General features: G+C 34.2%; 1 protein-coding gene across 1 annotated transcript in view; it reads right to left on the bottom strand.

Annotated features, from left to right (window-relative positions):
• The window catches only part of LOC124361902 (synaptotagmin-5), a 157,787-nt gene that overhangs the window by 24,339 nt on the left and 120,312 nt on the right, over window positions 1-13,136 (bottom strand). The window lies entirely within an intron of this gene.

Genomic DNA, 13,136 nt, shown 5'->3' with positions numbered 1-13,136 from the left:
TAATTTAAAATATACTTGATCCCATACTACACTTTGTGCACTATATATTGAAGATCATATGTACAAAATATGAGGTCTCTAGGTCAATAAATAAAGACGTTTCGTTTGTTAAAACGTGTTGGAAAAAACACGGAAAAAAACAAACTTACGGGGAAAAAGGCAAAAAAACTTCATATGTTTTATTATATATGAAAAGTAAGATTATGTACATAATCATTGTTTTTGTGTTTTAGTGTAAACATATTTTACACTTAAAAGAGTCCAGCCCCATAGGTAACACTTCTTTTTTTAATTTCTTTTCTTCCTTTTTCATCTTTTTCAATTTAACTTGCTGACGGTATTTTTTTATACTTCAAGTTTTTCTTACTAATTTTTTTCTAGAATATTGATTTTTAGTTGATTGCTTCATGACTACTAAATCAAAACTAATAGTCTAAATCACTAAAATTGTTCAACAAAACACAACAAACACATGTCATTCACAATGTGAGGTTAGAGTACAGTAACTGGAACTAACAGCTGATCACTGACAACAGCTGATTTGCTTGAGTGATTACCACACATAAAAAAGCTGGGATCTTAGTAAGTTCTGAAGCTATGTCATTCTAATATACTGAATACAGCAATAAAATACATTAGTAATGAATAGTTATATGATATATTATGAATAGATATATGATATAAAGCTTGTCATTTATAATGGTCGCATGGAGGAGAAAAAATCAGCTCTACTCGCTAATAGATTTTATTTAAAAAAAAAACACACTTTTGGCAATGATAATGCAATAACCAATAATTGATTATTGTTTCCAAAACATTTTAGAAACTAAAAAAAAAATTAAAATTTTTTTTTAGAAAAATCAATTTTTTGGGTGCGTTGCCCCCTTAAATCACTTTTAAATTAGCGACTTTTTTCCTATGCAGTCCCACAGGGATCTATACTTGGACCAGTCTTGTTCCTTGTGTACATCAGCAGGCGGAACTCATCGCTTCCTGAGAGGGAAAAATGGTCCAGTATGTTGACGATACAAACGCTCTGCATTAAAGCTCCAACAAAACATGAATTAGAAATCATTTCCTTTTTAGAACTGAATTCATGTATTCAGTTTTTTTCTAAATTAAATCTCGAGGACCAACAACTTCAAATCAAATGCACTAAATTTCTGTTTGCGGCAAAGAGAGATTGAGGATCGCGCTGCTGTGATGGCGGACGATGTCTTCATAGAGGAAACTGAATTCACCAAGTTCCTCGGAATGTACCTTAATCGAAGTCTGGATTGAGACAATCACATTGAAAAGTACCTGCTCAAAGGTTTCTTCAGGCATTTATGCTCTACGGAACCTTTCCAATTTTTGCTCCCGGGATGTACTAAAAATGGCCTACTTCGGCCTTGTACACCCCCATCTAATGTACGAGTTGAGGCTATGGGGGGGCAGTTGTTCTAAATACAATTTGAGCGAGTATTTAGAAGTCAAAAGAAAGCTGTCCGCATCATTTCAAAATTGAAAATCCCGAAATTCATGCAGAGATGCCTTTTTAGGGAGCTTTGGATTTCTAACTTTGCCCTGTCTCTACATCCTCGATGTCGCCTGTACTGCCGATTTAAAGTGCGAGTTCGTCCGGGGCAGGGGACGTCTATCAATATGGCACAAGAGGCAGGGACAACCTTCGGTTACATCCGCACAGAACAGCCGCATTCAAAACGTTTGCCATCCGAGGTTGGTGTTAAGCTGATCAACAAGCTCCCTGAGGAAATCAAAAATTTGAATGAACCAACAAAATTTAAAGCTCGATTGAGACACTTTTTGGCGTTCGAGGGTGTTTTATTCAGTGGAAGAGTTTATGATGAGCCGCTGGGATGAAAATTTAAAGTAATTCGGTCATCCTCTATTTCTGGTGGTAAAATTTAGAAGATTTTAAAAACGTATGGCTGTAAGTATGTATCAGTCTTAGGAATGAGTGTGGACTGTGTATGAACGGGTATGAATGGGGGAAATTTAAAATAGATATACATATTTCGAAATAATTTAATTTGACGATTGTACGCAATTTTTTATTATTGTTGACACAATAAAAAGTATTATTATTATTCACCTCCGGTCGGAATATACCGAAGAAAAAGCTCTACTGATTCAGATTTTGGACGATTTTGGATTTCACTGGTTTGAGTCGTTGAGATAAAAAGTGGGGTACTTAGAATTATGTTAGAAACATTGATTTTAGGTATCAATTGATATCTTTATAATTATCAAAGAAAAATTGAAAAATCGCTTCCGGTCAGATAATACACCGGAAAAACTCTACTGATAAGAAGTTCCGACTACTTTGGATTTTCACTGACTGAGGTATTTTTTTATTTTCCTTAGTATAATTCCGATCGGAAGTGATTATTGTTGTTTTTTTCTCGATAATTATATATTTATTAGTCGGCGTTGAATTAATTATTCTCTAAATTCAATGTCCTAACATAATTACATTATAAGTTACTACTTTTACCTCAACCCACTCATCCAGGTGAAATCCAAAATCGTCAAAACGAATCAGTAGAGAGCTTTTCTTCGGTATTTACCGACCGGAAGTGTTTTTTTTCTCGATAATTATTATAGGTAGTCGAGTACAGTTTAATGATAACAAAAAAAATCGTCGTCCTAACTCAATAAATAATACCACGTTTACCTCAATAACCAAAGTCCGAAGTAGTTGAAGTTCTAATCATCAGAGTTTTTCAGGTGTATTTTATTTCCGACCAAGAAAGTGATTTTTCCGATAATTATATACTTCGTCTACAGTGTTAATGATACAAAAAATCGTCATTATAACTCATTCATAAATACCCCAATCAGTGAAATCCCAAAGTGGCCGAACTTCTAATCAGTAGAGTTTTTCCAGTGCATTTCCGACCGTTGCGTTAGTTTGATCTGTACCCGAGCAACGCTCGAAAATCGCCCTTCTTTTCTAAAGGGTTTTCGGCCGTCAGTGGCCCAATGTCCCCGAAGGGGGTATTTCAATTTTCTCCACAGAATATAGTTGAGTCAATTACGCTTGAGTGAAGCTCTGTTGTGTTCTTTTTCTTTCTTATCACTTTGGTGCCTTCTACCCGGCCAGAATCGAACTTCGTAAAGTTTCTGTAGCTATACAAGAAAATTTGTGGTACTAGAGTTGCTGTGAGAGTTTAATTTGCCTATAACATATTCCACTTTCTATAAGGCGTAGTTACTAAAGCTCCATGTTTTTGGTATTTACCTTTTACCAGTGAATTCATTGGCAAATAACACACAAAACGTCCCCGGATCCCCCGGTTTCGGACCCCCCCCCGAACGAAATTTCTGGCTACGCTACTGGCTTATTCAATTGAAGTTTCATATTGAAACCGAGTACTATTAAATACAGACCAATCCTTACGCATGAAATTTCAACGGCGCGTGGTCTGCATTTCTGCATTATGAATTCTTATCGCCTGCGATTGTTCTGGCGTTTCTATCGCTCTTCTAGCTGCCTGCAGCGCAGTTTGTCTTTCTGAACCAACTTGTGCCTGAACAGGCGTTTCGGCTGCTCTCAAAACACTTCGTCGCTGTGCTTGCTGCTATTTTCTCAGCTCTCCTTGAACCGCAGAGGCAGATTCTTGATTCCGTGCAATTTTTGCTGTACGGGCCCGCGACAAATTTTTGGATAGACAAAATTTTTGCTTCCGAGGCATTTTTAAAGAAGAACGGAGTAAAAATTGGAATCAGTGAGTTAGATCTAAAATATTGAAATGGCATCCAACCACAAAAATCACACTTAACTTAAAAAGTTCAAATAGTTTTACACTGCATATAATATAATGACAGAAGAAAACGACATCATTACTGGAATGCTAGATGGCGTTGAAGTAGCTCAATTTTGAGTTTTTTTTTACAATTTTTATTATTTTTCGTAAAAAGTATCCTATGGTAATACCTCCAAGAATATGTGTACAAAGTTTCATGATAATCGGTTAAGTAGTTTTCACGTGAAAGCGCAACAAACAAACTTACATTCGCATTTATAATATTAAGTAGGGATAACAATTTGTTTAATGTAGGTAATGAATAACTTTTCATAGATATTATGACCTGGCGTGTTCGCAGTGGGGAAATTATACCAGTCTACTGAGTTAGGCTTTGATGACGCTCAGCTGAATCTCATGAACAAACACGCTCCATGATAGATCTCATTCTTGTTTATGTAGACATGAAGTTTCAAGTAACATTTAAAGTCTACAAATAACATTCACAGGATATCTTGCGGATAGTGGCTACATGACGTGTTACTATATATCACACTTTAAAATGCCATATGACTCAATTGCTGCTACCAGCATGTTAGCTGTTATATAATAATCTCACTGGTAGCTAAAAGAATCAACTGTCATTTCCATTGCGTTATTAAACGTAACAGCTGCTTTAAAATATTAAAGAATAATTATTGTAAAAACATTGAGTTGGTAGTTTTCGACAATGTTTAGGTCAAGTAAATTTCTTGTTAGTATTGTTATGTTTGTGATTCTCTGCATGGAATAGTGTAAAAGATTAAATGAGCAATAATCATGTTACAATGTAGTATCATGAGGAATATTGTTCCAAACTCATGGAGGAAATGTTTCCAGTCAAGAACGTAACCAGGAAAAAATTGCTGGGGTCCAGACAACTGATATTTCCCCGTAGTGGACAGAGAGTAACGCCCCATTTTGTTCCTTAAAAAGTTCTTGATATGTTTCTTTGTTGACAACGGTCTTTCAACAGTACATGTCATTAATACTGAATTACTTAAATAATAATAAACATTTACTAAAAAGAGTAATTTAAACAATTGAAAATTGGTGGGGTCCGTATCCCTTGGAACCCCTCGCTGGCTACGTCCTTGTCTCCAGTGACTCTCAACACTGAGCTCTCATATATCCGTTATTAATGAAAATGTCAAAACAGTGTTAAGAAAATTAAAGTTTAAAAATTTCTTTTTCTATCAAGAATAATCATAAAGTATAGGTGTTCAATAAAAAAAGTTGATCACCATATTGAAAAATTGCGGCAGTTTTTTAAAGATTAGAATACGTATTTTTAAATGTAGTGCCAAAAGCAAGGAAAGGTCACCCCCTTCTAAAGTTTACTGTCGGACTTTTAAGTTTACAATGGCGGTCCATTTAAAAAAGCTACCCTGTATATAAAGTTACTTTATGCAAAGTCTACACACAGAAGAAAGCATAATTAAGAATAAGATACGTTTTTTTTTAATTAATCAATACACGTTATTTCAAAAGTAATTAGGTCAGCTTTATAACAATTTAAAGAAACGCCAAGGACATAGTCAACAAGTGGGTCCAAGGAGCCCGGATCCCCCAAATTTTCAGGAATTGGGGTGTACTCGGGCATCTATATTCTAGATACAGTATAGGATACTTTGGTTATGGTGATCAAATGTGATTCCATATTGAATGTGGTTTGTAATAAACGACAGACTTTGGAATTGGAGGGCAGTCAGGCCTCTGTACGCAAGATAGGCTAAAGGATACTTTGGTTCTGATGATGAAATATGACTATATATTGGATCTGGTTTGTAGTAGAGAAAAGAGATTTCGGAATTGAGGACAACTTTTAAATTATGTTTTAACGTGTAAAATGGACGTTGATGAACTTAAAACATAACTTGTTTTCAATACAGAATTATATCGGGGAAAATTATTGAGATTAAAAATGTACAATTCGAACAAAATTAATAAAGAACACTGAGGATCTGAGCGACTCAGTTGTCTACTACAGGCAAAGTAATCATCTTAAAAGGTATGATTCGCAGAGAATTCGTACTTGTACTAATTTATGGTTTTTATAATCTTCATCAATTTTCTAACCATTCAGAAAATATTAGTTACATTTATTTCAAACTAGCTGACCCAGCGAACTTTGTTCCGCCTTAAAGGCAATATCACATGATCACATTTTGTACTTTTTAAATTAGGATTATTGTAAATAAAAAAAATATAATTATTCAATGATTCTTTATTTGCCATTTATTGTAGCTCACCTTGTGATAAACCATTTTTTGTTTTTTTTTATTAGGCGCGAAAAAAAATAACGCGGAAGGTCTTCCGACCTGGTGAACATGCCACATATAATGGACCATGGGAAAAACATGGATGTTCGAGATTAAGACCACAAACTTTTAACGATTGGCCTTGTGACTTATTTACAGTCATGGCGAATGCCAAGACGGATCAGAAATTGAAGTCGTTTAAATTGAAATTGGCATGTCGGTTGGGATCATCGGGATACTCGGAATGACAACTTCCTCACCTTTGAATTTTCCTTTGAGTATTGTGGCGTAAATAAAATTGTTCATCAATTTACTTACCACCAAATGTGTTCCGTTGCACAGTTTTGGCTGGTTTAAGTTTTTAAGCATGATTACAACAACCAAACTTTAGTTGTAAATTGTGCTGTGGTAAGCCAGGTACATCCAAGGAGTTTAAAAAATTCAATTGGATAGTTGGTGGCATCACCTTCATTTGCTACACAGTCAATAGATTTGATAGAATGCAGTGTACCAATGATCTCATTCTGAATTATGTAGTTTTAAGTCATCTACATCTTTATTCTTAGCTACCAAAAATGCTCGCTCACTCAACCATTCATTATTTTTGAGGTTAGTAATGATGTTTGGGAATACTTTGTTAATGAGTTCGTCTTTCGATGAGACAAAGTTATAGAAATTCGGAGGAAATGAAATCAATCCGCTCGATTCGTCGAAAGGTACTCGACGATTACCGATAGTCAGCAATTGCTCAGAGAAATCTTCAGCAGATGTATCGTTCAACAATGCAACTCTCATGTTTGTTGTCAGCTGAAGTTTCTTAACATAGATTCGATGATTTGAGGCAAGCGTTTATCTCGTCGGCAGCAGTCGATCTGGGAATTACTGGCAATGTTTGGCGGAAATCGCCAGGCAGTAAAATCATTGAGCCTCCAAAACATCTCGAGTCATTACGTAGATCTTGCAATGTTTCGGTAGAGTGCTTCCAATGCACGTTTATGCGCGCGATTGTGCATTCGTCCCAGATGATGATCTTCGACTCTGATAAAACTTTAGCCATAGCGGAGTGCCATATTGCATGTTGGTTTTTCAATATATTCCAGATTTAACGGCAATTTTAATGCAGAATGTGTCGTACGACATCCTTTTAGTAATGTGGCTGCTATTCCAGAAGAAGCAACTGCAACCGCAGTGTTGGATTCTTGCACGAACAGTGGCTAAAATTACTGACATGAGGAATGTCTTACCAGTTCCACCAGGGGCATCCAGGAAATAGAAACCACCATTTCCATTCAGTTGCCTTCATTAATGTATCATAAACTTCCATTTGTTGGGGATTCATCAGGGGTACATTCGTTTTGAACTTCTAAATCTAATTCCTGGTGATCATATTTACGTTTCCGTTCCAATTCTCGATTAAATGCGTCATTCATTTCACAATTGGCACTGGGCATTCCTAACCTGACTAATAAACTACAGCATATGAGATAGCACATGTCTTCAATCAAAAGCAAGGCCCTATTATGTATCTCCTAATTCATTTCAAGATTGGGATTTCTTGAATTGACACGAATTGATGTAAAATATCTTCTGCCATATTATCCTTGTATTTGTGCCATAGGTTAGATGGGTTCGATGGAAAGCATGTCGAAATTGATGATAGCAAATAATGTAATCTGACTTGGAGATGCAGAGATAATTGCTTTCAATTGTAAAAAAAATTAAAATTTGAATTGTATTATCTGGATAGTAAAGTCTATGTTTAACAGTGATTGCAGAAACAGTTGAAACAAAATTTGCTGTTTCTCTTAGCTTACTCTATGCTTTCAAACTATAAGTGTAAAGAAATGTAAAATAGTAATTAAATGATATAAACATATGTTTCTTTTGTCGCATTATACATGTTTACAAAGAACAGCTGATTAAATTTGAAAAGGCTCTTTCACTTAATAACATATGTTTGCTGCAATGCATTTCTTACGGGTATTTCTGTAACTTTTAGAGACCAGTGGGGCGGAATCCTGAATCGGGAACGGGATAAAAAGTATCCTATGTTCTTATCCCAGTTCTTAGCTACCTCCCTACCAATTTTCAGCCAAATCGGATCAGGCGTTCTTGACTTATAAAATAGTGTAACTAACACGACTTTCTTTTATATATATAGATTGAGATTATAATTGTAATGATTATAACAAATTTAGAATAACTTATGCGGCTGTTTGAAAATATACAAAGTGGATTGGTTCTGAACCTAGTACAGATACAAACGCAAAGGAATACATGTTCGGTACTAGAGACAAGAATTTTGTAATGGCCTTTTCAAACAAATACATTGACAAAGTTCAAGTAACTACTAACTTACTTGGAGTACTTTTTGATTATCCTTTCTATCGAAGAGGAAAGTTAACTTTGTTCAAGACATTAAAAGTCTTAGTTCGTGCGACCATAAGTTTAGAAACCTAATTGTTTATGCACCAAGATTACAAAACTCCAAAACTACATCTAAAACACAAGATTAATTTATTATTCATATTTTGCTGGTCATTTGCATGCCAATAACTTGACACACCAAGTGGGACTAACGGGTTTCACTGAGGCTGCTTGCAAAAATTCCAAATGTATAGCTTATTTCATTCTTGATATTCCTGGGGACAGATAGACATACAGAAAAGAATGTTTACATCCCCCTGTAAATAAAAAAGAAATTGTTTCAGCACTCTAAGTGAAAGGATTCAATGACGCACAGCTGAATAAAATTACATTGCTGGATACAGTATGCACAATCATAAAATTCATTATTCTTTAAGTATAAATAAGGTCTCATACAAAATTTAAATGTCAACAAATAACATCTTTCTCGAGAGGTCTTACCAAGTGGTACTTTCAAATTTTTGTTTATTAATTGAGGGTTAATAGTGTTCAGATGGTAACAGTTTCGACTAGCCACTATGATGCGTTATCAATGAAAACAAACAGTTAAGTTAGGTTAAACGATTGGAAATCACCTGGTTTCTGGTGCAAGTAGGCTAATCAAATTACCACGGTTTATTCGGATGTGATAGTCACCTTTAGTAATGTCAGCTTCCCAGATTAAACACATTTAGGGATAAACTCCATGTCTCCTCTTGCGTTAGATTTTATTATAAAAAATAATTAATTGCCCGTTAAAATTTCTCAATGCCACATTTATGTACTTCTAAGCTGTTACCATACCAGTATTTCACTTACACGAGTGCTAAACATATGACTCGTCAATATACACGATAGGTCTACTTTGTGTGAATTTCCTTATTTGCTCAATAAATTATTCGATTCCCTTTGATTCAATGTCGTTCTGTTAAACGCTATAATATATTTGGATACATATATATTACAACAGGTTTCCATTTAAAGTCCAACGTATTATTTTATTATTGTTGGAAGACTTGAGAGGCTGCCTTCAAAGTTTAATCTTCTGAGATATAATTTTTCAAAATATATGGGTTAGGAAGTAATTGTTTAGTTTTATTACAATTACAAATTTTAATACTCCTGATAATTCAATAATTGAAATCATTAATATCTGGAATATTTAAACTGTTTTTATAAGTGGTGAAAAATAAGTCGTTTCGTTTCTTTTCAAAACCTGCTACCTCCCCCAATAGAAAATCCAAATGCTGCTGATACTCGTCACATATATTTCTTGATGAATTGAAGTTTTGGATTAATACACTTCACTTCGTATAAACTCACTCTCTCGCCAAATTATCTCACGAGTTTTACTGTAAATCTTTCTCAGAAATGTATCACCTTCGTCACAAACGTTTCCATGTTAGCGCAGAACACTTAAATAACACCACTGTGTAAAATTGCTTCACGAAAATACGCTTAAATGTATTAAATTTGTCAGTTCAAACTATTAGAAGTAAACTTTTACGTACAGCAACGAGATTGCGTCTGATACAATAAAAAATCGTATAATTATGATTAAATTTCCATACAACATACATTTTTACTTTGTTTTACATTCATTAAGGGCTACTTATTACTATTCAGATTTAAACATTTATAACCTCCTCGCAGCCAGCCAACCAGTGGTTTCTGGGATGGCCTCATGAGGCCTTGCAAAAACTTACCACCGATTATTATACAAGATTAGATTCTCGAATCCAAACCTTTCTTAAAGATTCGAGATTCAGGATCATCACATCACTAATGCCAAATAAACAATAAAAAAATGTTTCCCCCGCTGAAAAAACACATATTAACTTTATCTTCAGCACTAGGGAAAGGTTTAAAATAATAATAAATAATAACTATAAATATCAACGCAAAATGATTACTATGAGTTCACTATAATTAATATCCAAGGGACCTCAAAACTAACTTATCACTGGTTTATCATTTCATCGCATATTGTGTCAGATCGAAACCACTCCCCTACCACAATGAAGGGCGACACCACACATCAGACCATCGACCAACTCTAGAAGCCCAGTGCGCAAATATGTGATAACAGTGGAACATTAATTATTGTACTTAGGATGTCAGGTGTCACTTAAATTCAATTTTACATTAGTACCAAACAATAACAAGTTATGTTCTCGTTGGAATAGGAAATAGTTACCGAAATAACCTGGATGCAACCCTAGATATAACCGTAGACAAGAACATACTACAACTTTACTATTAGGAGTACGTTTTTACCTATGCTATAACTTATTTAATTCTGGTAACTTACGATCGGAAACCATGACATTGAAATTAAATAATTCAGTGGAGTTCAAAAATCAAAAGTGTACAACGCGGCTGCATACAAATTTTAAAGCTTGAGAGATAAAAAAAAAACAAAAGCGTTGATAACAGAGGAACACTGTCTGAATTCTGAATGACTCGTAAGTATCATTCTGTCCTGTTCTCTGTTCTGTTGTTTGAGTAGGCAAGAACTGCTGTTTCACAGACTTTCATTTTCGTATTAAAGTGCATATTCCAGTAATTAATTGCGTCAATTAAGTTGTTTCTCAATGGCCAGTAGTAATAAGAAAAACGAAACGACTGTAATAAAATTAAGTGGACTTAGCGCTTTTGGAATAAATCCTGAAACAGGTGGTAAAAAAGAACTAAAATCTAAAGATAAACTTAGTTTTGGTCAAGAAGTTTCAGTCAATAATCATGTAAAAGAAAATGAAACACATCCCAAACCTAAACGTCAAAGAGAAGTCATCATAGGAACAAGCACCCTTCAAAGTAGCCTCAAAGTTGTGACTCCCAGAACATATTTATTTGTGTCTAGACTTGATCCACAAACAACAGCAGATAGTCTTTTCAGTTTTCTAAAAAGTAAATTAAGTACAGATGTTTCAGTTGTACAATTAATTAGTAAACATCCTCACAATTATTCTTCTTTTAAGGTAGGAGTACCAAATTCTTCATTGCAAGATGCCCTTATTTCTGATAATTGGCCCCAAGGAGTGCTTGTTAAAAAGTTTTATTACTTAAGACCACAGCCATTTTTGAATATAAAATAAATTGCCAGTAGTTCATGGATGAAAATTGTGAGTTCATTCTATAAATTGAAATTAACATCTGTTATACCACATATTATAATCTAACTTACATGTATGAAGTGAGCAATAGATTGTAAAGCAGTATTTTTTTAAGATTAAATAGTAAAAATGGTGTGATGACAAAATGTTATCAGTGCCACTGTTAAGTTAGTAGGCCTAGTATTATATTCACTGTAGTGTAATCTTATAGTATGTATTTGTCTGTAGATTTACTTTTGTATTTCAATGTCCCAAGACGCTCTATAAATAAATAATGCAATTAGTATTATTGTTAACATTTTGTTGTAATAATATGATTTGGCAGGTGTTGTTGCACTATGTCTCAGGAGTTTGTAGCAACTCTGCTCTTTGTTTGCAGACAAGTTAATTTAACATCCTTTGGGTAGGGTACGATAAGCGGACCTGGTTTTTTATATCGTAATTGGCAAACGATATTACTCAATCATAACCATCGATATAATCAATCAATACTAATTAATTATTTTGAACAATTAACTTAAATGAGCTATATTAACAGCTGCAAACACTTTCAAATAATACATGTAAGGTAATATTTTAATTTTACATAAGTAACATTTGATTATTAAGAATGGCAGTCAATTTTAGAAAACTACACAACACTGCTTTGAAAGATGATAAGACATGTTTTCCGTGGTTTCAATATGTAGGACTCGTACCGAAAAACCCATTATGTGAAATTTTTGGAAAAGAAACAAATGTAACTGTGAAAGAAGCAAATGTGGTCGTCTTCAGTTTTCCTAATTTCGGTTATAATAATTTGTTTGATCACTGTTAATATTAAATTCACATTTTAGCTAATTTAAAACATGTGTTTGTTATTGGGGACTATAGTACTTTTATATCGATTGATAGTCTAGGATTTGAGATGCAAATATTAGGTATCTCTGATTACATTCTTCAATATAAAAAATGGGTTCGCTTATCATACCCTACCGGGCCCATCCTTTTAATGGATAGATTATTCCTCACAAAATAGTATTAGCCTACTTGTCAAATAATCATTTTGGTAATTGTAGACAACTGAAATGTCACCTTTATCTTGCCATTTGCGATATGTTGGTACTTAGACTGAATTGTAAATTAATAATAATAGTAAATATTAACAATATTCTGGCATTATCCAGAGGCCACTATTTTTAGAACAGTTTTTTCTTCCAGGAACCTAAATAAATACAATATTAGAATGACTATGTGACTTATTGTGAAAATTAATTGTTCTGATTGTTTCATGTTTTCTGCCTCCCAAAAGGATACAATGTCGGAGAGAAGTAAGTGACTATCCTTATCTTCTTCATAAGGATTACAATTACACAATACATAAGTAAGTTTAGATTGGGTTATCATAAATATGTTACCAGTAGTATCAAAGTTTAAGATAACTTTACCAAGCCTGAAATTCGTGATCTGAGCTTGAATTTGGGTACTATCTCGAGGGATGTTTTTCTTTTTTCACCAGAAGTGCAGGACATTGGTGCCCTCACTGATGGCCAGGGGCATTTCCGATCGGTACTATCATGTCTTCA

This window comes from Homalodisca vitripennis, chromosome 5 (genome assembly GCF_021130785.1).
Source record: "Homalodisca vitripennis isolate AUS2020 chromosome 5, UT_GWSS_2.1, whole genome shotgun sequence".
NCBI lineage: Eukaryota > Metazoa > Arthropoda > Insecta > Hemiptera > Cicadellidae > Homalodisca > Homalodisca vitripennis.
Note: the sequence above shows the minus strand (reverse complement) of the source record. Positions and strands in the feature narration are given on the sequence as shown.